Raw genomic sequence first — 22,382 nt, 5'->3', positions numbered from 1 at the left:
TTACCCGTTCCCGTCTCCTGCGGTCATGTGCTGGCGCGCGCGGCTCCGCTCTCTAGGGCGCGCGCGCGCCAGCTCCCTGAGACTTAAAGGGCCAGTGCACCAATGATTGGTGCCTGGCCCAATTAGCTTAATTGGTTCCCACCTGTTCCCGGGCTATATCTAGTCTCCTCCCTTGCACCCCCTTGCCGGATCTTGTTGCCTTAGTGCCAGTGAAAGCGTTCCTTGTGTGTTCAATAGCCTGTGTACCAGTACCTTTGCTATCTCCCCTGACTACGAACCTTGCCGCCTGCCCCCGACCTTCTGCTACGTCCGACCTTGCTACTGCCTACTCCCTTGTACCTCGCCTATCTTCAGTATCTTCAGCAGCCAGAGAGGTGAGCCGTTGCTAGTGGATACGACCTGGTCACTACCGCCGCAGCAAGACCATCCCGCTTTGCGGCGGGCTCTGGTGAAAACCTGTAGTGGCTTAGAACCGGTCCACTAGCGCGGTCCTCGCCATCCCTCTCTGGCACAGAGGATCCACTACCTGCCAGCCGGCATCGTGACAATTTGTTTCTCCCACTCCTGTTTCCGGCTCTTCTGACGTCTTCTCTGTGAAAGAGATTCTGGCCTCCAAGACGGTCAGAGGAAAAAAAAATTTTCTGGTGGATTGGGAGGGCTGTGGTCCTGAAGAGAGATCCTGGGAACCTGAGGACAACATCCTAGACAAAAGTCTTGTCCTCAGGTTCTCAGGCTCCAAGAGGAGGGGGAGACCCAAGGGGGGGGGTACTGTTACGCCGAGCGCTCCGGGTCCCCGCTCCTCTCCGGAGCGCTCGCAACATTCTCGCAATTGCAGCGCCCCGGTCAGACCTGCTGACCGGGTGTGCTGCGACACCTCTCCCAGCCGGGATGCGATTCGCTATGCGGCAGGCGCCCGCTCGCGATGCGCATCCCGGCTCCCGTACCTGACTCGCTCTCCGTCGGTCTTGTCCCGGCGCGTGCGGCCCCGCTCCCTAGGGCGCGCGCGCGCCGGGTCTCTGTGATTTAAAGGGCCAGTGTGCCGCTGATTGGCGCCTGGTTCTAATTAGTGAATTCACCTGTGCACTTCCCTATATAACCTCACTTCCCCTTCCCTTCCTTGCCGGATCTTGTTGCCATCGTGCCAGTGAAAGCGTTTCCCAGTGTGTTCCTAGCCTGTGTTCCAGACCTCCTGCCGTTGCCCCTGACTACGATCCTTGCTGCCTGCCCCGACCTTCTGCTACGTCCGACCTTGCTCTTGTCTACTCCCTTGTACCGCGCCTATCTTCAGCAGTCAGAGAGGTTGAGCCGTTGCTAGTGGATACGACCTGGTTGCTACCGCCGCTGCAAGACCATCCCGCTTTGCGGCGGGCTCTGGTGAAAACCAGTAGCAGCTTAGAACCGGTCCACTAGCACGGTCCACGCCAATCCCTCTCTGGCACAGAGGATCCACCTCCTGCCAGCGTGACAATTAGTCAATTTTGTAATATATTGTAATATCATAACTAATATCATATCTCACAACATATGGGTTTACATTACTGGAACCATCATATGTGTCAGGAGGATTTCTAGGTAATTGAGATGACAGTTTTTGGACTCCTATTGTGGCCTGTAGACATTTGATATACTGTTAAGTCATGGTCCAATAAATGTTTGTGACCTTATTCTCCCTCTATAGTCCAGAAGACCATGAAGCGGTCTGCGTCATCATTACTGAGCACTTAGTTGAACTTAAAAGACCACCAAGCCTTTCTCATTAAATGTCACGGAAACATTCCCAGCATTCTATTATATGTTTGGTCCAAGATGACATTTCTGCTTCCCAGTAACCACAGCAATGCAGTTTATACCATGGACAAATCTCCCTGACAGACAAAAGGAACAGCACAAAATAGGAGCCTTCCTGTAGGAATCATCACTTCATGACGTCATCACTCACCGTGTCATTAAATAAGGAAATGACTTATGTCTCCCATGAGACCTATGTTACTTCATAACTGGCACTGCTGGCAGTGAAGCCTATTTACTCCATATCCAGACAGAAGTTAATGTGAATCCTTCATCATTAAACCCAACATTCTATTTTTAAAGAAAATAAATATTACCTTTCCAGTTAATGTTAGCGACACTGTTAAATATGTTTGCATCGGGGCCCAAAGGTACAAGTTACGCCTCTGCATGTTATGGACTATGAAAGAGATTGGGAGCCATGCTGGGGATCAGAAAAGAGTTGGGGAGCTATGTTAGGGACCAAGAATGAGAAAAGGAGCTATGATAGGGACTTAGAAATGGATGAGGAACCATTCACAGGACTAAGAATGAGATGAAAAGCTATGCTGGTAGCCAAGAATGAGATGGGTAGCTATGCTGGAGTACAAGAATGAGGCAGGGAGCCATGTTATGGACTATGAAAGAGATTGGGAGCCATGCTGGGGATCAGGAAAGAGTTGGGGAGCCATGTTGGGGACCAAGAATGAGAAAAGGAGCTATGTTAGGGACTTAGAAATGGATGAGGAATCATTCACAGGACTAAGAATGAGATGAAAAGCTATGCTGGTAGCCAAGAATGAGATGGAGAGCCAAGATAGGGCTGGGGCAGGGAGTTATGTTGGGGACCTGGAATGAGATATGAAACTATTTGAAGCACTATGTGTAAGTTATAAAGAAGATAGCATAACACATGACTGTTGGATCAGACTTTATAGCGTAAGTTTGTAGTTTGTAACCATCAAGACACAAAGGTCAGCACACAGAAGCAGCAGAAACAAAACATTTTTGTGTAAAACAAGATTAGTACATTAGTACATTAGTATATTTATGTCTGTGGATCACATTAAAATCAGTAAGATGTCCCTTTTCAGGTACGTTCACAAGGGTGGATTTGCTTGCAAACTCAATAGGGTTGATAGGCAAGCAAATCCACCTGTGTGAATGTACCCTAAGTGTACCCTAATTTTCCTACCCATTAAAGTCAATGGGTAGCAAAATAGGCAGCTGCTTTTGCTACATATTGACTTCAATAGGTAGGAAAATATGCAGCAGCAAAATATGGCACGTGTGACCCTACCTTAAGGGTATATTCCCACGTACAGTATCCTGCACATATTTAATATGCAGGATTTGAAGCTGCAGAGTTTAAACAAAGTGACTGGACAAGGTTTCAAATCTGCAGCTTCAAATATGCACAGGATTCTGTATGTGTAAATAGACCCTAAGAAGAGGGCCTTGTACTAGTTTGTGTTTAAGTTTTTAGTTTCATGTTGGAAACTTTTTTGTTTCATTTTTGTAAGGATATTGTCCTTTTGTTCACAAACTGTTAAAATGGAAAGTAAGGGCAGTCGGGAGTCCACGGTTGTAGTCATAGCTGTGTTTAGTTATTGTATTGTAAGCTTTCATTATCCAAATAAACATCCTGTATGCGCTCAGCAGGCTTTATATTGTACAATGTCATAGAATCAGATAATAATCTCTCAGACCTTGAGCCCCCACACAGACTTACCCATATCCCCCCACATGTAATAGCTTCCAAATACAATACTTGATATGTAAGCAAATAAACATACAAAGCGCACACTTCCTGGGCCAAAATAGATCACCGCTGTGTATTATAGCCATCTTTAAGGTGGGTTTTACTGGAAATTGTCATAAACATTGTTTTAACAGAACATTTATGTTTTTAGGATGATCATCTGCAACCAACATCCCCAATAGCAAAAAGCCTACAACCTATCCTGTGAAATGAAATACAGTAGGTCAAGTCTCTTAGGTATAGTCTTAGCAATTCTCTACAAATGTGTCAGGTCCTTCACAGCGAGAGATACTCCTTGAAGGCACTTTCCAATTTGAATGGAAATCCCTTCTATTAAATCTGACTATGATATTTAAAGGGGTACTCCGGTGGAAACAATTATTTTTTTCAACAAACTGGTGCCAGAAAGTTATACAGATTTGTAAATCACACCTTTTTAAAAATCTTAATCCTTCCAGTACTTATCAGCTGCTATATGCTCCAGGGGAAGTTGTGTAGGTATTTTGTCTGACCACAGTGCTCTCTGCAGACACCTCTGTCCATGTCAGGAACTGTCCAGAGCAGGAGAGGTTTGCTATGGGGACTTGCTTGTACTCTGGACAATTCCTGACACAGACAGAGATGTCAGCAGAAAGCTCTGTGGTCAGACTGAAAAGAACTATACAATTTCCTTTGCAGTATAGAGCAGCTGATAAGTACTGGAAGGATTAAGGTGTTTAAATAGAAGTAATTCACAAATCTGTGGAACTTTCTGGCACCAGTTGATATGAAACTGGAGTACCCCTTTAAAGATGGATGCAGGAGATCTATGGTGATCTTTAGAGATGAGCGAACTTACAGTAAATTCGATTCGTCACGAACTTCTCGGCTCGGCAGTTGATGACTTTTCCTGCATAAATTAGTTCAGCTTTCAGGTGATCGGGTGGGCTGGAAATGGTGGATACAGTCCTAGTAGACTCTTTCCTAGGAATGTATCCACCTTTTCCAGCCCACCGGAGCACCTGAAGGCTGAACTAATTTATGCAGGATAAGTCATCAACTGCCGAGCCGAGACGTTTGTGACGAATCAAATTTACTGTAAGTTCGCTCATCTCTAGTGATCTTCTGTAAGATTCTTCACAACAGGGTACAAGGTATTTCACAGCAAAAGAAAATATTTATATGAAGTTAAAGGGGTACTCCGGTGGAAAACTTTTTTTTAAATGAACTGGTGCCAGAAAGTTAAACAGATTTGTAAATTACTTCTATTAAAAAAAAACTAATCCTTTCAGTACTTTTTAGCAGTTGTTTGCTACAGAGGAAAATCTTTATTTTTTTTTATTTATTTATTTTTTTTTTGTGTTGTCCACAGTGCACCTGATGCCCGTATCAGGAATTGTCCAAATCCCCATAGCAAACATATGCTACTCTGGACAGTTCCTGACACGGACAGAGGTGTCAGCAGAGAGCACTGTGGACAACACAAAAAAGGAATTCAAAAAGTAAAGAATTTCCTCTGTAGCATACAGCTGCTAAAAAGTACTAAAAGGATTAAGATTTTTTAATAGAATCAATTTACAAATTTGTTTAACTTTCTGGCACCAGTTTATTTAAAAAAAAAAAAAAAGTTTTCCACCGGAGTACTCCTTTAAGGAGTCGAACAAGGTTTCAGGGTATGTTCACACATGCGTATTTCCAGCAGATTTGCTGTAGCAGATTTTGCTACTCATTGAAGTCAAAGGGGCAGCAAAATCTGTTGAAGCAAATCTGCAGCAGAAAATACGCATGTGTGAACATACCCTAAATTTGTCTTTTGTAGCATTGTGGTCTCCAACTATCAGGACATGTGGATAGTTTTGCAAAGGCGGGAGAACAACAGATTGAAAACCCATGGACTTACATTGCACTAGAGCAGTGGTCTCCAAACTGTAAACCTCCAGATGTTGCCAAACTCCAACTCCCAGCATGCCTGGACAGCGGCTCACAGTTTGGAGACCACTGCTGTAAATGCTTATACATTAACCAATGACCACCTTGTGTTCTCTATGTTAGTGGTTTACTAAAAAAGGAAAAGGTTCAGGCAGGGACGTGCACAGACATTCTGGAGGGCAGGGGCTCAAATAAAAAAAAATGGCACTATAAAAACCTTACTTATATTAACACACCACAATTCCCGAGGTAAGGGACCTCTGGCCATCAAGATAGCATCAACCCATGAAGGTCCCAATCAGACCCCCCAGAACTCAGAAGCACCAGCAGGGGCATAGCTAGAAACCACAGGGCCCTGAGGCAAAAAATTGCCTCAGGGCTCCCTAAAACCCCCCTAGGCAAAGGCCAGATTGGGACCAAAAATAGGCCTGGCATTTTAGAATAAGCTGCCCATTTTTTTTGGTGGAGGTCAGACTGCTGGGACCCCCACCGATCACCTTGGTTCAAGTGGCTCTCCAGCTGTTGGAAAGCTAAAACTCCCATTATGTCTGGAGAGCCCAGGAATGTGGGAGTTGTAGTTTTGTAACAGCTGAAGAGTCACAGATTGGACATAGTTTTACCCATCATCACTGCAGGACTGACAAGTGACTACAGCTCTGATGGGACAGTCAGGAGAATACACAGTCATATCAGTGACCTTAGTGACATCTTCTCTGTTGTCTTTCCTTTTCTTCCTCATACAGTCCAGAGGCCAGGTCTTCTTCCAGCTCCATTTTCTCTGCAGAGTCTGACGCCTGCACATCATAGGCTCCTCACTTTATCACTAGATCCTCATCCTCTGTATGAAGACAATAATCATTATAATCCTGCCAGACACTGTACCCTAAATATAATACTGCCACACTGTACCCTAAATATAATACTGCTATACACTGTACCCTGAATATAATCCTGCCACACACTGTACCCTAAATATAATACTGCCACACACTGTACCCTGAATATAATACTGCCATACACTGTACCCACTAAATATAATCCTGCCCCAGACTGTACCCTGAATATAATACTGCCACACACTGTACCCTAAATATAATACTGCCACACACTGTACCCTGAATATAATCCTGCCGCACACTGTACCTTGAATATAATACTGCCCCACACTGTACCCTAAATATAATACTGCCACACACTGTACCCTAAATATAATACCGTCCCACACTGTACCCTAAATATAATACTGCCCCACACTGTACCCTGAATATAATACTGTCACACACTGTACCCTGAATATAATACTGCCAGACACTGTACCCTAAATATTATACTGCCACACTGTACCCTAAATATAATACTGCTATACACTGTACCCTGAATATAATACTGCCACACACTGTACCCTGAATATAATACTGCCATACACTGTACCCACTCAGGGGCGGACATATCACCTGTTCAGCCAGTTCGGCTGCACAGGGGCCCAGCGTGTTAGGGGGCCCACCTAGTGGCCCAGATCACAGCCTGGGCCTCACAGTCTGGGCCCCTGCAGGGCCCCCTGCCAGTACTTCATACTATATGCTGCAGCAACAGGTCCCGGACCTGCCGCTGACAGCAGTAATTTACCTTTAAACCGGCCGGGCGAGACTGACAGGCCAGGGGCTGATGGGATGAGGTGCGTGGGGTGTATGGGGTGATGAGGAGACTGAGGATGGAGTGCATGGGGTGATGAGGAGACTGAGGATGGAGTGCATGGGGTGATGAGGAGACTGAGGATGGAGTGCATGGGGTGATAAGGAGACTGAGGATGGAGTGCATGGGGTGATGAGGAGACTGAGGATGGGGTGCATGGGGTGATGAGGAGACTGAGGATGGAGTGTGTGGGGTGATGAGGAGACTGAGGATGGAGTGCATGGGGTGTATAGGGTGATTAGGAGACTGAGGATGGAGTTCATGGGGTGATGAGGAGACTGAGGATGGAGTGCATGGGGTGATGAGGAGACTGAGGATGGAGTGCATGGGGTGATGAGGAGACTGAGGATGGAGTGCATGGGGTGATGAGGAGACTGAGGATGGAGTGCATGGGGTGATGAGGAGACTGAGGATGGAGTTCATGGGGTGATGAGGAGACTGAGGATGGAGTGCATGGGGTGATGAGGAGACTGAGGATGGAGTGCATGGGGTGATGAGGAGACTGAGGATGGAGTGCATGGGGTGATGAGGAGACTGAGGATGGGGTGTATGGGGTGATGAGGAGACTGAAGATGGGGTGTGTGGGGTGTATAGGGTGATGAGGAGACTGAGGATGGGGTGTATGGGGTGATGAGGAGACCGAGGGTGGGTTGTGTGGAGTGTATGGAGTGATGAGACTGAAGATGGGGTGCATGGGGTGTATGGGGGGGGTGATGAGACTGAGGATGGGGTGTGTGGGGTGTATGGGGTGATGAGGAGACTGAGGATGGGGTATATGGGGGTGATGAGGAGACTGAGGAAGGAGTGCATGGGGTGATGAGGAGACCAAGGATGGGGTGCGTGGGGTGTATGGGGGTGATGAGGAGACTGAGGATGGGTTGTGTGGGGTGTATGGGGTGATGAGACTGAGGATGGGGTGCGTGGGGTGTATGGGGGTGATGAGGAGTCTGAGGATGGGTTGCGTGAGGTGTATGGGGTGATGAGGAGACTGAGGATGGAGTGCGTGGGGTGTATGGGGTGATTCAGTGGTTGGTACAGTATTTGGCAGTATTATATTCATGGAGTACAGTGGTTGGCAGTATTATATTAATGGAGTACAGTGGTTGGCAGTATTATATTCAGGGGTACAGTATTTGGCAGTATTACATTCAGGGGTACATTGGTTGGCAGTATTATATTCAGGGGTACAGTATTTGGCAGTATTACATTCAGGGGTACATTGGTTGGCAGTATTATATTCAGTGCTATAGTATTTGGCAGTATTACATTCAGGGGTACATTGGTTGGCAGTATTATATTCAGGGGTACAGTATTTGGCAGTATTACATTCAGGGGTACATTGGTTGGCAGTATTATATTCAGTGCTATAGTATTTGGCAGTATTACATTCAGGGGTACATTGGTTGGCAGTATTATATTCAGGGGTACAGTATTTTGCAGTATTACATTCAGGGATACATTGGTTGGCAGTATTATATTCAGTGGTATAGTATTTGGCAGTATTATATTCATGGAGTACAGTGTTTGGCAGTATTATATTCATGGAGTACAGTGGTTGGCAGTATTATCTTCAGGGGTACAGTGGTTGGCAGTATTATATTCATGGAGTACAGTGGTTGGCAGTATTATATTCAGGGGGTACAGTATTTGGCAAGGTTATAATGATTATTGTCATCATACAGAGGATTAGTGTTGCTCGCGAATATTCGCAATACGAATTTTATTTGCAAATATCGCATATTTGCGAATTCGCGAATATTCGCGAATATAGCGCTATATATTCGTAATTACGAATATTCGTTTTTTTTTTTTTTTTTTTTCACAGTACACATCACAGTGATCAGCCCTCTCTGCTTCCAGCTTGTGTGGTGTAAAGAAGGCTCTAATACTACTGTGTGAGACTGGTGTGCGAATTTCGCATATGCGAAAATTAGCATATGCTAATTTTCGCATATGCGACTTTTTGTTTATGTTAATTTTTGTATATGTAAATTTTCGCATACGTGAATTTTCACATGCGTGAATATTCGCATATGCCAAAATAAAATGAGAATATTACGAATATGCGAATATTCGCGAATATATGACGAATATTCATCCATATATTCGCGAATATTCGCGAATTCGAATATGGCCTATGCCGCTCAACACTACAGAGGATGAGGATCTACTGACAAATTAAGGAACCAATGATGTCCAGGTGTCAGACTCTGCAGAGAAGATGGGAGAAATCCTGGTGTCTGGACCAGATGAAGAAGAAAAGTAAAGACAACAGAGAAGACGTCACTCAGGTCAATGATATCATTGTGTATTTTCCTAACTGTCCCATCACAGCTGTAGTCACTGATATCATTCTGTAGTCTCCTGACTGTCCCATCAGCTGTAGTCAATTCAGACATGATGGGAGTTGCAGCTTTCCAACATCTGGGGAGCCACTTGAACCAAGGTGATTGGTGGGGGTCCCATGAGTCAGACCCCCACCATAAAAATGGGCTGTTTATTTTAAAATGCCTGGGCCTATTTTTGGTCCCAGTCTGGCCCTGCCTGTAAGTCACTTCTATCACTAAGGAGCCAAGGAACCAGGGGGTGCCAAGGGGTGTCGTGCTAAGTCCAGGGGTGCGAGTGTAAAGGGGAGCACTGCCCTCTGCCTCCCAGCTAGATACAGGTCAGGCTGACCCGGGGGAGTACTCACCGGGCCTGGGCCGCACACTGAGAGGGACAGGGGCCACCCGGAGCCCACCTCAGGAGCCGTTCCATCCACCTGTGGTGGACAAGGCAAGTGGCGACACTACACGCGTGGTGGGGACAAGGCAAGTGGAGGCACTCCGGTGGGGTCTAGGTACATGAGGGGGCACAGTGCTGGGGGGGGGGGGGGCAGGCACATTCTTTGCACAGGGGCCCTCTGCTGTCTGTGTCCGCCCCTGTACCCACTAAATATAATCCTGCCCCAGACTGTACCCTGAATATAATACTGCCACACACTGTACCCTAAATATAATATAATATTGATTGTCTACAGTGGTGCAGTTTTGCAAAAATAAAAAAAGGGCATTAAAGGGGCATGGGCGAAAAAGGGCAGGGGCTCAAGCCCCCTTTGAACCCTATGTGTGCACGTCCCTGGGTTCAGGGCATTCTTCATATTCGACTATAATTTAAACACTTATTCATACCAAATACAAAATAGCAATTTGGGTTTGTAAAGACAGTTCTCATGCTGGTAATAACTTTCATAGTAGCTGTTTTCCATAATAGAAGCTATAGGAATCCAACTTCTTAAAGGAGTACTACTTTTTTTTTAAATCAACTGGTGTCAGAAAGTTAAACAGATTTGTAAATTACTTCTATTAAAAAATCTTAAGCCTTCCTGTACTTATTAGCTGCTGAATACTACAGCGGAAATTATTTTCTTTTTGAAACACAGAGCTGTCTGCTGACATCATGAGCACAGTGCTCTCTGCTGACATCTCTGTCCATTTTAGGAACTGTCCAGAACAGCATATGTTTACCCTGGACAGTTTCTAAAATGGACAGAGATGTCAGCAGAGAGCTCTGTGTTTCAAACGGAAAATAATTTCCACTATAGCATTCAGCAGCTAATAAGTACAGGAAGGATTGAGATTTTTTAATAGAAGTAATTTACAAATCTGTTTAACTTTCTGGCACCAGTTGATTAAAAAAAAAAAAAAAAAAGTTTTTCACCGGAGTACCCCTTTAACTATGCTAAACTACCTCCATAGGTAGAGACAGGCCATTGAGTTCATCTTAAACTTAATCTTTCTAATGGATGGGGGAGATAGGGGTCATGCTGGCCGTCTCAGATCATTTGCGGTCCCCTCATTAATCATGTTCCATTTTTACATCAAATATTTACTATTAGAAATGAAAACAAAGGGTTGCTAAATGTTCCTTAAATAGCCAGCGTTATGCAAGCAAGAATACATCTTCACACAGATAAACAGCTTGCCAAGCACATTGTGTACTAACATGACACAGCCACATATCCTCTAAACCAGTGGTCTTCAACCTGCGGACCTCCAGATGTTGCAAAACTACAACTCCCAGCATGCCCGGACAGCCAACGGTTGTCCGGGCATGCTGGGAGTTGTAGTTTTGCAACATCTGGAGGTCCGCAGGTTGAAGACCACTGCTCTAAACCATCTCTGCTCCTTTACTTGACAGAGCGGAGCCCATCTGAACACAATTCATGCGCCGTAAGTGATTGCAGGATAATAGTGGGATGGAATTCCAAGACGGAATTTTCCTTCTGTATCCGGTCCAATACTGCCATAAGCAAAACAAACAGAACAAACCAAACACTGTCTGCTGCTAGACTGCACCAGCCTATTAATATAGTGATCCAAGGACAAGGGGTACCAAAAACAATAGCAATGGGGAACAAATATGATGACCAATTCACATAAAAAAAACAGGTTGTTGTCTGCAGCCGTCAGCTCATCCTCAATGGCATGGAAACATGAAGAGGGAGATTTTTCAAAACCTGTCAAGAGTAAAAGTTGCCCATAGCAACCAATCAGATCACTTCTTTCATTTTTAACAAGGCCTCTGCAAAATGAAAGGAACAATCTGATTGGTTGCTATGGGCAACTGTTCCTTTGCACAGTTTTTGATAAATCTCCCCTGAAATGTCTACTTGGTTGCGTGCATGGATGACACATCTACTTTTGGAGATATCCCCTACGTGCAGGCTATTTATTCCTACAGTCACGGAGGATCGAATATTGATGTGAAGTTCTGATTTTGGTTCCAAAAATGAGTTAAATCCCAACAGAACACATATAAAAATGCTATTAAAAGAGCCTGGTTCTACATTTTTTATATACTTTGTTCACTTCAAAGGCTTTTCTGTCACATTTTTCCAAATTGTCAGCATGGAAGCATGCCTTAAAGATGAAATGCTCCAGCTTCCCGGCCTGTTCCCTGAGTGTTAGAGGACAAAGTCATTCGGAGACCCTAGGGGAGATGTACAAAGTAGTGCAAAGGAAATAAGCTTTACCCGGTACTGGGGCTTAAAGGGTACTCTGCTGCTTAGAGTTTGGAACAAACTGTTCCGAACGCTGGAGCCGGGAGCTCGTGATGTCATAGTCCCACCCCCTCAATGCAAGTCTATGGGAGGGGGCGTGACTTTCATTGAGGGAGCGGGGTGTGACGTCATGGTGGGGGGGGGGTGCTATGACATCACGAGCGCCCAGTGCCGGCTCCAGCGTTTGGAACAGTTTGTTCCAAAAACTGAGAGCGGAGTACCCCTTTAACTACAGGGGGTGCAGAGGGTGTAGTTATACATGGGCCCTTTTGGAATTGGGGCACAGAAGGCCCCTATTTCTGGTATGAGGAAATTAATATGATAAATGATACTTGATAGTTGCAGGACCCTGTAAGGCTAGGATTACATATGTCCGGTATATGTAATCCCAGCCTAAATCTTGACACAATTGATGCCAAAACTGATGACAACATGCATGCAAGATACGTTCCCCTGTCTGGTGCCGGTCCGGTGAGTCCAATCATCCGGCATCCGAACTGAGATGCCGGATGAATGTGAGCTGTCTCATTCAAATGAATGGGATCAGTTCTAGCATCAGTTTCCCTCCAGCACATTTTCTACAGCGCCGGAGAGATATGATGCCAGACAACGTGTATATGTAAAGGAGGCCTAACAGGTTTTACACTATGGTACACTTATGGTACACCTCTGTGGCCATATCAATGAGCTTGCTCATTGCATTTTCAAGGGTGAAAGTTGGAAAGGGAGGAAAATGACAAAACACCAGGGCGCTCCCTGATGTAGTGTTGCAAGATGATGCTGACCCCCCCACCACACCAATAGTGCTATATTGACCTATTTGGTTGCTCTATATCAGGGGTACTCAACTATTTTTAGTAGGGGGCCGCTTATCCAGGTCTGACATGCGGTGAAAGTCCGAGCTAAACGCTAATACCTGGTTCACATCTAGCGGCTGCAGTGCCAATGCGAGAAATAGGTGCTGCCACATTCTCCAACTGCCACACACTGTGCCACTGAATATAATACTACCACATGCTGTGTACCTAAATATAATGCTATCAAACACCATGCCTCTGATATAATACTGCCATACATCCTGTTTCTGAGTATAATACTGCCATTCAAGCCTGCCCCCTATATGAACTATGCTACAATGCCTTCCCTCACCTCCCATATAAACAATGCCACTATGCCTGCCCCCCATATGAACGCTCCAGCTGTTGCAAAACTACAACTCACATCATGCAGACAGAAGAGTATGATGGGAGCTGTAGTTGTGAAACAACTGTAGAGTTAAAGGTTGGGAAATACCTGTAATACATTTACTTCCAGGGCTGGACTGGGAGCAAAAATAGGCCCAGGGATATTAGACTATGCAGACCATTTAAAAATGTTTTTTTTTTTACGGCGGGGAGTCACAGCAGTCAGACACCCATTAAAATAAAATGAGCTGCATACATTAAAATGACTTCGGTTTAAGTGGTGCTCCATCTGTTGCAAAGCTTCAGGCATTATGGGATTTGTAGTTTTGTAACAGTTGGACAACCACAGATTGGGATACAGTGTCACCCATCATCACTGCAGAAATTACAAGTGACTACAGCTCTGATGGGACAGTCAGGAGAATACACAATTGTATAATGACTCACAGGAGACGTCTACTCTGTTGTATTTTCTTTTTTTCTTCCTCTAGTCTTTGTCTTATTTCAGCTCCTTCTTCCTCTGCATTGGTCACTTTGTTAGCAGATCCTCATCCTCTATATGACAACAATAATCATTAGAACCCTGCCAGACATCATGACCCCTAAAAATAATACTGCCAGACACTGTTTCCTGTTTGTCAGAATCCTACCCCTGTACTCCCCCCATTTATCTTTAAACTTTTCTGTCCCCCCAGACCCCTCTGTCCCCTTCTGCCCCCACACGCATCATTCATCTCCCCCCCCAAGACCCCTGCATCATTCATCTTTACATTCCCCCCCCAAGACAAGACCCTGACAAGACCCCTGCAACATAAATTTTCCCCTCCAAGAACCCTGCATCATTAATCTTCCCCCCCAAGACAAGACCCTTGCAAGGGTCTTTACACTCCCCCCAAGACAAGACCCTTGCATCATTCATCTTCCCCCCCCCCCCCAAGACCCCTGCATCATTAATCTTCCTCCCCCAAGACCCCTACATCATTCATCTGCTCCCCCAAGACCCCTGCATCATTCATCTTCCCCCCAAGATCCCTGCATCATTCATCTTCTCCCCCAAGACCCCTGCATAATTAATCTCCCCCCAAGACCAGACCCCTGCATCATTCATCCCCCCCAAGACCAGACCCCTGCATCATTCATCTTCCCCCCTACCCCAAGATCCCTGCATCATTCATCTTCCCTCCACCCCAAGACCCCTGTAGCATTCATCGCCCCCCACCCCAAGACCCCTGCAGCATTCATCTCCCCCCACTCACCCCAAGACCCCTGCAGCATTCATCTCCCCCCACACCAAGAGCCCTGCAGCATTCATCTCCCCCCCACCTCAAGACCCCTGGAGCATTCATCTCCCCACTCCCACCCCAAGACCCCTGCAGCATTCATCTCCCCACTACCACCCCAAGACCCCTGCAGCATTCATCTCCCCACCGCCACCCCAGGACCCCCGCAGCATTTATCTCCCCACCCCACGACCCTTGCAGCATTCATCTCCCCTTCCCCCCCAAGACCCCTGCAGTATTCATCCCCCCCACACCAAGATCCCTGCAGCATTCATCTCCCCCACCTCAAGACCCCTGCAGCATTCATCTCCCCACTCCCACCACAAGACCCCTGCAGCATTTATCTCCCCACCATCACCCCAAAATCATTCATCTGCCCCCCCAAGACCCCTGCATCATTCATCTTCCCCCCAAGATCCCTGCATCATTCATCTTCTCCCCCCAAGACCCCTGCATAATTAATCTCCCCCCAAGACCAGACCCCTGCATCATTCATCCCCCCCAAGACCAGACCCGTGCATCATTCATCTTCCCCCCCTACCCCAAGACCCCTGCATCATTCATCTTCCCTCCACCCCAAGACCCCTGTAGCATTCATCCCCCCCACTCCAAGACCCCTACAGCATTCATCTCCCCCCACTCACCCCAAGACCCCTGCAGCATTCATCTCCCCCACCCCAAGACCCCTGCAGCATTCATCTCCCCCACCCCAAGACCCCTGCAGCATTCACCTACCCCACCTCAAGATCCCTGCAGCATTCATCTCCCCCCACCTCAAGACCCCTGCAGCATTCATCTCCCCACTCCCACCACAAGACCCCTGCAGCATTTATCTCCCCACCATCACCCCAAAATCATTCATCTGCCCCCCAAGACCCCTGCATCATTCATCTTCCCCCCAAGATCCCTGCATCATTCATCTTCTCCCCCCAAGACCCCTGCATCATTCATCTTCTCCCCCCAAGACCCCTGCATAATTAATCTCCCCCCAAGACCAGACCCTTGCATTATTCATCCCCCCAAGACCAGACCCCTGTATCATTCATCTTCCCCCCTACATCAAGACCCCTGCATCATTCATCTTCCCTCCACCCCAAGACCCCTTTAGCATTCATCGCCCCCCACCCCAAGACCCCTACAGCATTCATCTCCCCCCACTCACCCCAAGACCCCTGCAGAATTCATTACCCCCACCCCAAGACCCCTGCAGCATTCATCTCCCCTCCCCCCCCAAGACCCCTGCAGCATTCACCTACCCCCACACCAAGAGCCCTGCAGCATTCATCTCCCCCCACCTCAAGACCCCTGCAGCATTCATCTCCCCACTCCCACCCCAAGACCCCTGCAGCATTCATCTCCCCACCGCCACCCCAGGACCCCTGCAGCATTCATCTCCCCACCCCACGACCCTTGCAGCATTCATCTCCCCACCCCAAGACCCCTGCAGCATTAATCTTCCCCCCAAGATCCCTGCATCATTCATATTCTCCCCCCCAAGACCCTTGCATCATTCATCTCCCCCCCAAGACCAGACCCCTGCATCATTCATCCCCCCCAAGACCAGACCCCTGCATCATTCATCTTCCCCCTACCCCAAGACCCCTGCATCATTCATCTTCCCTCCACCCCAAGACCCCTGCAGCATTCATCAACCCCCCCACCCCAAGACCCCTGCAGCATTCATCTCTCCCCACCCAAAGACCCCTGCAGCATTCATCTCCCCTTCCCCCCCAAGACCCCTGCAGTATTCATCCCCCCCACACCAAGATCCCTGCAGCATTCATCTCCCCCACCTCAAGACCCCTGCAGCATTCATCTCCCCACTCCCACCACAAGACCCCTGCAGCATTTATCTCCCCACCACCACCCCAAGACCCCTGCAGCATTTATCTCCCCACCACCACGGCAGGACCCCTGCAGCATTCATCTCCCCACTCCACGACCCCTGCAGCATTCATCTCCCACCCCAAGACCTCTGCAACATTCATGTCCCCACCCCCACAGCATTCATCTCCCCTCACTGCGGATGGCCTGGCCCCGCATACTTACCTGTCCTAACACTGCTTTTCTGTGCCAGGTCCCACGATGCTTGGCTGCTCTGGCCACTTCTTGTCAGGCCTGGCCAGAGCAGATGATGCAGGCAGCACTAATCACGCCGCCTGCAGGGTGTTCCCTTGCTCCGGTGGTGCTCAGCTATTCATTTGTATCGGTGTCTTAAAGACACTGATAGATATAAATGTCTGGACTCCAGTTGAGTACTGCTGCTCTGTATGAAAGGCACAACCCTATCGAGAGTATGTCTTTTGCTGTACATTTGCTGCCTGCAGCTCAAGCACCCTGTTTGCATACCTGGGGTGCACGTGGAGTTATAGGAAGGAAGCTAGGTATACACAAGAATGCTAGGCCACCAAAGTTGTACATATAGATTTATTCGAGAAAGTGGACAACGCATTTTGGCGCTCACACTTCTCAGGTCCAATAATAGATGCTGGCGTCCTGTCAGATTCCCCCGTGCTGTTGTGGTGCAGGGTGAAAGTTGTAATCTGTTTCATGATCTCGACAATGTGCATTTATTTATGTCCATTGTGTTATGACTGACTGGGGGGGGGGGGGCGGGGCAGGGAGAGTGAGCCCTAAACTGACCCTAAAAACACTCTCCCTGCCTACTTGCCCATCCACCCTAAATAGTGGATCAACAACTTGGAGCCGGTCCCTACCTGAGCCAAAGTGAAGTGGGAGTAAAACAAAAGATAATATAAATAGTCGGTCACAGGCCAGAAACGGAATAACTACCAATAACCAGACTTAATATAATTATACAAACAGGGCAGAATATTATGTATTAACAAAAAGTTCATAAACCAGAATCCAACTAAATGTCAGACATGATAAAATGAATAATACTAGGTATGGAACAGGTATACAGCAGAATCTAGGAGATGCAGGGGATTGACGGAAGAACTGAATAAAAAACACTAAACTGATCAGGAACATAGAACACTGTTCACACTGGGACACAGAACAGAAACAAACTGGACACCCACTATAATAAAGGAGTAGACAGCATAATAAAGCCAAATAGACTACTAGCCAGCGGGCACACTATTACTGTCTGATCAGGATGCTGACCTAGTAGGAAACAGAAATATAAAACACAAAACACTAGACCAGAACCTTATGAGTCTGAATAGACTCCAGGATACCAAACAGGAATTATTACATACAGAGCACAGGTACTAAGCAAGACTAACACAGTGTGAACACAGACTAAGCAGAACAGACATACATTATCCTAACAACCGACAGATATAACACAGATTAAAATATGTGATAAACAAGACTATTTAACCATGGCTAAAACTCAGATAATATCACAAGATAAATACAAGGTGCATGCTCACGTAGACATGAAAGTGTATTGCACAAATGCCAAACCCCAAATGCAGGAGACCTCTGGTTAAAATAACACCACCCGGGTTCTCATTGGTTCAGAGCATTAACCATTCCCAATCCAGGGAGAATAGCAGACTGCTCAGAACATCATAGTGTGTGAATACACACCTTAACAGAAAAATACATGAACAAATAAACGGACATTACACATTGCTATCAGTAGGAAACAAACTAGCAATCCTGAATATATGATATCTTCCAAAGGCTAAAAAAAATAAAACAATATTAAATGGCAAGCTTTCATCACAACTCATGTCTCCTCCTCAGGCATCAGAAGTGAAGCTTCGGCAGATGCATTTACAAAGTTACAATATTAATCGGTTCCAGGACGACCATTGTATGTTTTAACCATTGTATGTTGAGACCATAACTATGGAAACCTGGTAATTGGTTTTGAAGCACCAAAATGTCATCCAAAAATAGGAAAAGTGAGGATTAAAGAAAAATAAGTAGATAACTAATACAGATAAAGCCAGTTCATACATATAAAAATAAGAAAGAGCTGCTGGAAGCTGCAAATCACTGTCTATGTAGAGGAGAGGAGCTTCTTCAGGGTCCTGTACAGTACACACAATGTCCTAAAAAAAGTAAAATGGAGCCGCCTTTACCTGGTGTCCAAAAGAGCAGCTAACCCTGGCACAGGTAAAGAGTAGTACAGAACATGTAGTACCTCCCTGTACTGTAGGGAGGCACTTACAGACAGCCAGTCAGTGCATGCACTTAAGTAATACAGGGGTTTTACCAGTAAAATGCCCATTCTGATTCGTCAGTCCTTCCATCTATTTACATGTTTCTCAGATCTGACCTGTCCATAGAACTGTATGTTAAGTCTGGTTCGTGTAACACCTGCGCTTTGGCCAGATACGCCGGATATGTCCCCGCTGGCGGCAGGGCTGGGATTCGCATCGCGCGACCTCCCTAATCTTCCGCCTCTCTGTGTGCTCGCAGCCCCGGCGAACATGCTCCCACCTCCTAGGGCGCACATGCCGGAGCTCTTTCACTTAAAGGGCCAGTGCTCTATTGATCAACTGTCTACACCTGTCCTTAAATATCAGCTCCTCCCTTGTTTCCCTGTTGGATCTTTGGTTACCTTGTGCCATAGTGAAAGTTCTGTGTCCCTGTTACCGTGTACCTGTTCCTTGCTACTTTACCTCCCCTGCACCTGTGTTACCTGCCCCGACATACTGCCATCTTGCCACGTCCTGCCAGTCTCCTTCTGTGCCACGCCACCTCCCAGCTACCTGTGTGGACGAGTCGTGCCATGGGTTGCAACCTGGGTGCCGCCTGCTGCATCAAGACACATCTCGCTTTGCGACGGGCCCTGGTGAAAACCAGCGGCACCTTAGACTCTGCTGCCTGGCACGGCTCACGTCATCATCCACACAGGCCCAGAGGATCCACCACCTGCCGTGTCCAGTTACAGTAAGATCACGCTGGGGTGCCTTTGCCAGATGTCTCAGATCTTCCCACCGTCATCGTTCAACAGTCGCAGCAGTTAGTCCGTCATGCGCAACAACTGAATCAACTCTCAAATCAACAGCTTCTTGCCGCTCAGCAGCAACAACAGCAGCCACCTGTTCCTGAGCCTCCTCCTGAGTCTGCAGCTTCTCCCAAGACCAAGTTTCGTTTGTCCTTGCCTTCAAAGTATGACAGAGATCCCAAGCTGTGTAGAGGCTTTATGACACAGTGTTCTATCCATTTTGAACTCATGGCGAATCTGTTCCCGATGGAGCATGCTAAAGTGGCGTTTGTGTTCAGTCTACTGTCTGGAAAAGCTTTGGCCTGGGATACTCCTCTCTGGGATCATAGACATCTGGTCTCCATGAAACTGTCAGCCTTCCTTGCAGAATTCCGCAATGCATTTGAAGAACCCGCACGAGCCTCCTTTGCCGAGACGGCTCTACTGGACCTCTGCCAAGGGAACGCCTCCGTTGGTGAGTATGCGGTTCAGTTCCGCACTCTTGCCTCTCAACTTGCTTGGAACGACGAGGCCTTGTGTGCTACCTTTAAAGAAGGACTTTCCTCTTGAATCTAGGATGCTCTCGCTGCACGAGAATCTCAGGCTAACCTAAGCGAACTTATCAATTAGCCACTTGAATTGATGTGCGTTTTGCCGAGAGGCAGGAGGAACTTCCTTTGGAAAAAGAACCTGCCCGAAAATGGCATTTACCTCGTCTGGCCCCCATGTTCAAACATCTACCCCTACTCTCTACATTGCCTCTTGCTGAAGAGGCTATGGAAGTGGACCATTTTCACTTAACACAGCAGGAAAAATCCCGTTGATGCAATGAGAATTTGTGCCTATATTGTGCCAGTCCAGAGCACTTTCTCAAAGACTGTACTATACGCCCTCCGTGTCCCGTCGAACGGTTTCAACTTGGACAAGTAGGAGTGGCTTCCCTAGATGTTAATATTACCTTTCCTCACTTTACCACCCCGGTTCAAGTATTTTCCTCTGCCAAGACGTCTTTCATCGCTTCTGCTCTTTTGGACTCCGGTTCCGCTGGTAACTTCATTGATGCCTCCCAGGTCCATAAACACCGTCTTCTAAGCCCTTTTACATCTCTTCCATTAATGGACAAAATCTGAACTGTAAGGCACAATTTCGCACGGAACCCCTCGTCATGCAAGTAGGAAATTTGCATAAGGAAAAAATTGAGTTCTATGTGTTACCACATTGTACTTCGGAGCTTCTTCTTGGTCTTCCTCGGCTTCAATGTCATTCTCCACAACTTGGAGATCTTGACTTGACTTGACTGGAAATCACTTTTTGGGGACAATATTGCCAAGATCACTCTCTTGTTCCCCCTGTGATATCTTCTGTGCCTTAAACTCAGACGTAAAGTCTTGAATTGGGGACATTCTTCCTTGCCAATTGGTCACCTTTAGAAGACGGAAGACTCCACGACAGAAGCCTGCAAGTTCCTTACAGCCTTTGCCCATTCCAGAAACCCCCTGGTCTCATGTAGTGATGAACTCTCTGAATTCCAAAGAAGAGGGGAGACCAAAGGGGGGGGGTGTACTGTAACACCTGCGCTCCGGCCGGACACGCCGGCCGTGAGCGCTCTCTGCTTATGTCGCTCTCTGCTTATGTCCCCGCTGCCGGCAGGGCTGGGATTCGCATCGTGGGACGCGCCCGCATGTGAATCCCAGCCCGTCACTCACCTCCCTCATCTTCCGCCTTTCCGTGTGCTCGCAGCCCCAGCGTGCGTGCCCCCATCTCCTAGGGCGCATGCGCCGGAGCTCTTTCACTTAAAGGGCCAGTGCTCTATTAATCAAGTGTCTACATCTGTCCTCTGTCCTTAAATATCAGCTCCTCCCTTGTTTCCCTGCCAGATCTTTGGTTACCTTGTGCTATAGTGATAGTCCTGTGTCCCTGTTACCGTGTACCTGTTCCTTGCTACCTTACCTCCCCTGCTCCTGTTACCTGCCCTGACCTACTGCCATCTTGCCATGTCCTGCCAGTCTCCTTCTGTGCCATGCCACCTCCCAGCTACCTGTGTGGATGAGTCGTGCCAGGGGTAGCGACCTGGGTGCTGCCTGCCACAGCAAGACCGTCCCACTTTGCGGCGGGCTCTGGTGAAAACCAGCGGCACCTTGGACTCCGCTCCCTGGCACGGCTCACGTCATCATCCACACAGGCCCAGAGGATCCACCACCTGCCGTGTCCCATTACAGTTTCAATTTACAATGGTCCAGAAAAGACATTGTATGTTGAAACTATTGTATGTTGAGGCCATTGTAAGTTGAAGGATCACTGTACATTGCTCTTATTGATTTCAATGAGAGCTGTATCAATACAGTGTGTATTTAGCTCCCCTGGTGATGCAGGTAGATAAAATGTTATTGATTAATTCTCCTGCTCAATTGAAGATCAATATTTTGCATTTGTCATACGGGGAGGGGGGAAAGTGATTTCATAGTTTTCTGCAATTCTGCTGGCAGTCTTGATTATTGGTACCCCTCTATCTGCACTATTTATCGGGGGCACTTTGGAAGATTTGTGGATGAAGTTGACATCCATAAGGATAAATTCTGGTCCTCTTACATACTCTCAATGCATGCGCGTAATGACCTTGGCGTAGCAAGGTAATTTCAGTGCATGGTAATGAACACATAGTAAACATGGAAAAAAAAAAAACATGGATGATTTTTAATCACTAGGCTGGTGTGGTGTTATGATGTTGCTTCACTTTAAGAAAAATAATGTTTCATAATCTAAAGAAATAAGTTATGACTGAGGTTTATGACTATATCATATGATTTTTAATTTGTTTTATGAGAGTGTGGGATGT

The 22,382-nt window shown here is 46.9% G+C and overlaps 1 long non-coding RNA gene across 1 annotated transcript in view; it reads right to left on the bottom strand.

Moving 5' to 3' along the window:
- Positions 1-19,341, bottom strand: part of LOC130368386 (uncharacterized) — a 36,952-nt gene extending 17,611 nt beyond the window's left edge. The window contains exon 1 of the long non-coding RNA XR_008892445.1: positions 19,259-19,341. This is a non-coding gene — a long non-coding RNA (uncharacterized LOC130368386). The remainder of the gene's footprint in view (positions 1-19,258) is intronic.
- Positions 19,342-22,382: the final 3,041 nt, after the last annotated feature.

Source organism: Hyla sarda, chromosome 4 (assembly GCF_029499605.1).
Source record: "Hyla sarda isolate aHylSar1 chromosome 4, aHylSar1.hap1, whole genome shotgun sequence".
NCBI lineage: Eukaryota > Metazoa > Chordata > Amphibia > Anura > Hylidae > Hyla > Hyla sarda.
Note: the sequence above shows the minus strand (reverse complement) of the source record. Positions and strands in the feature narration are given on the sequence as shown.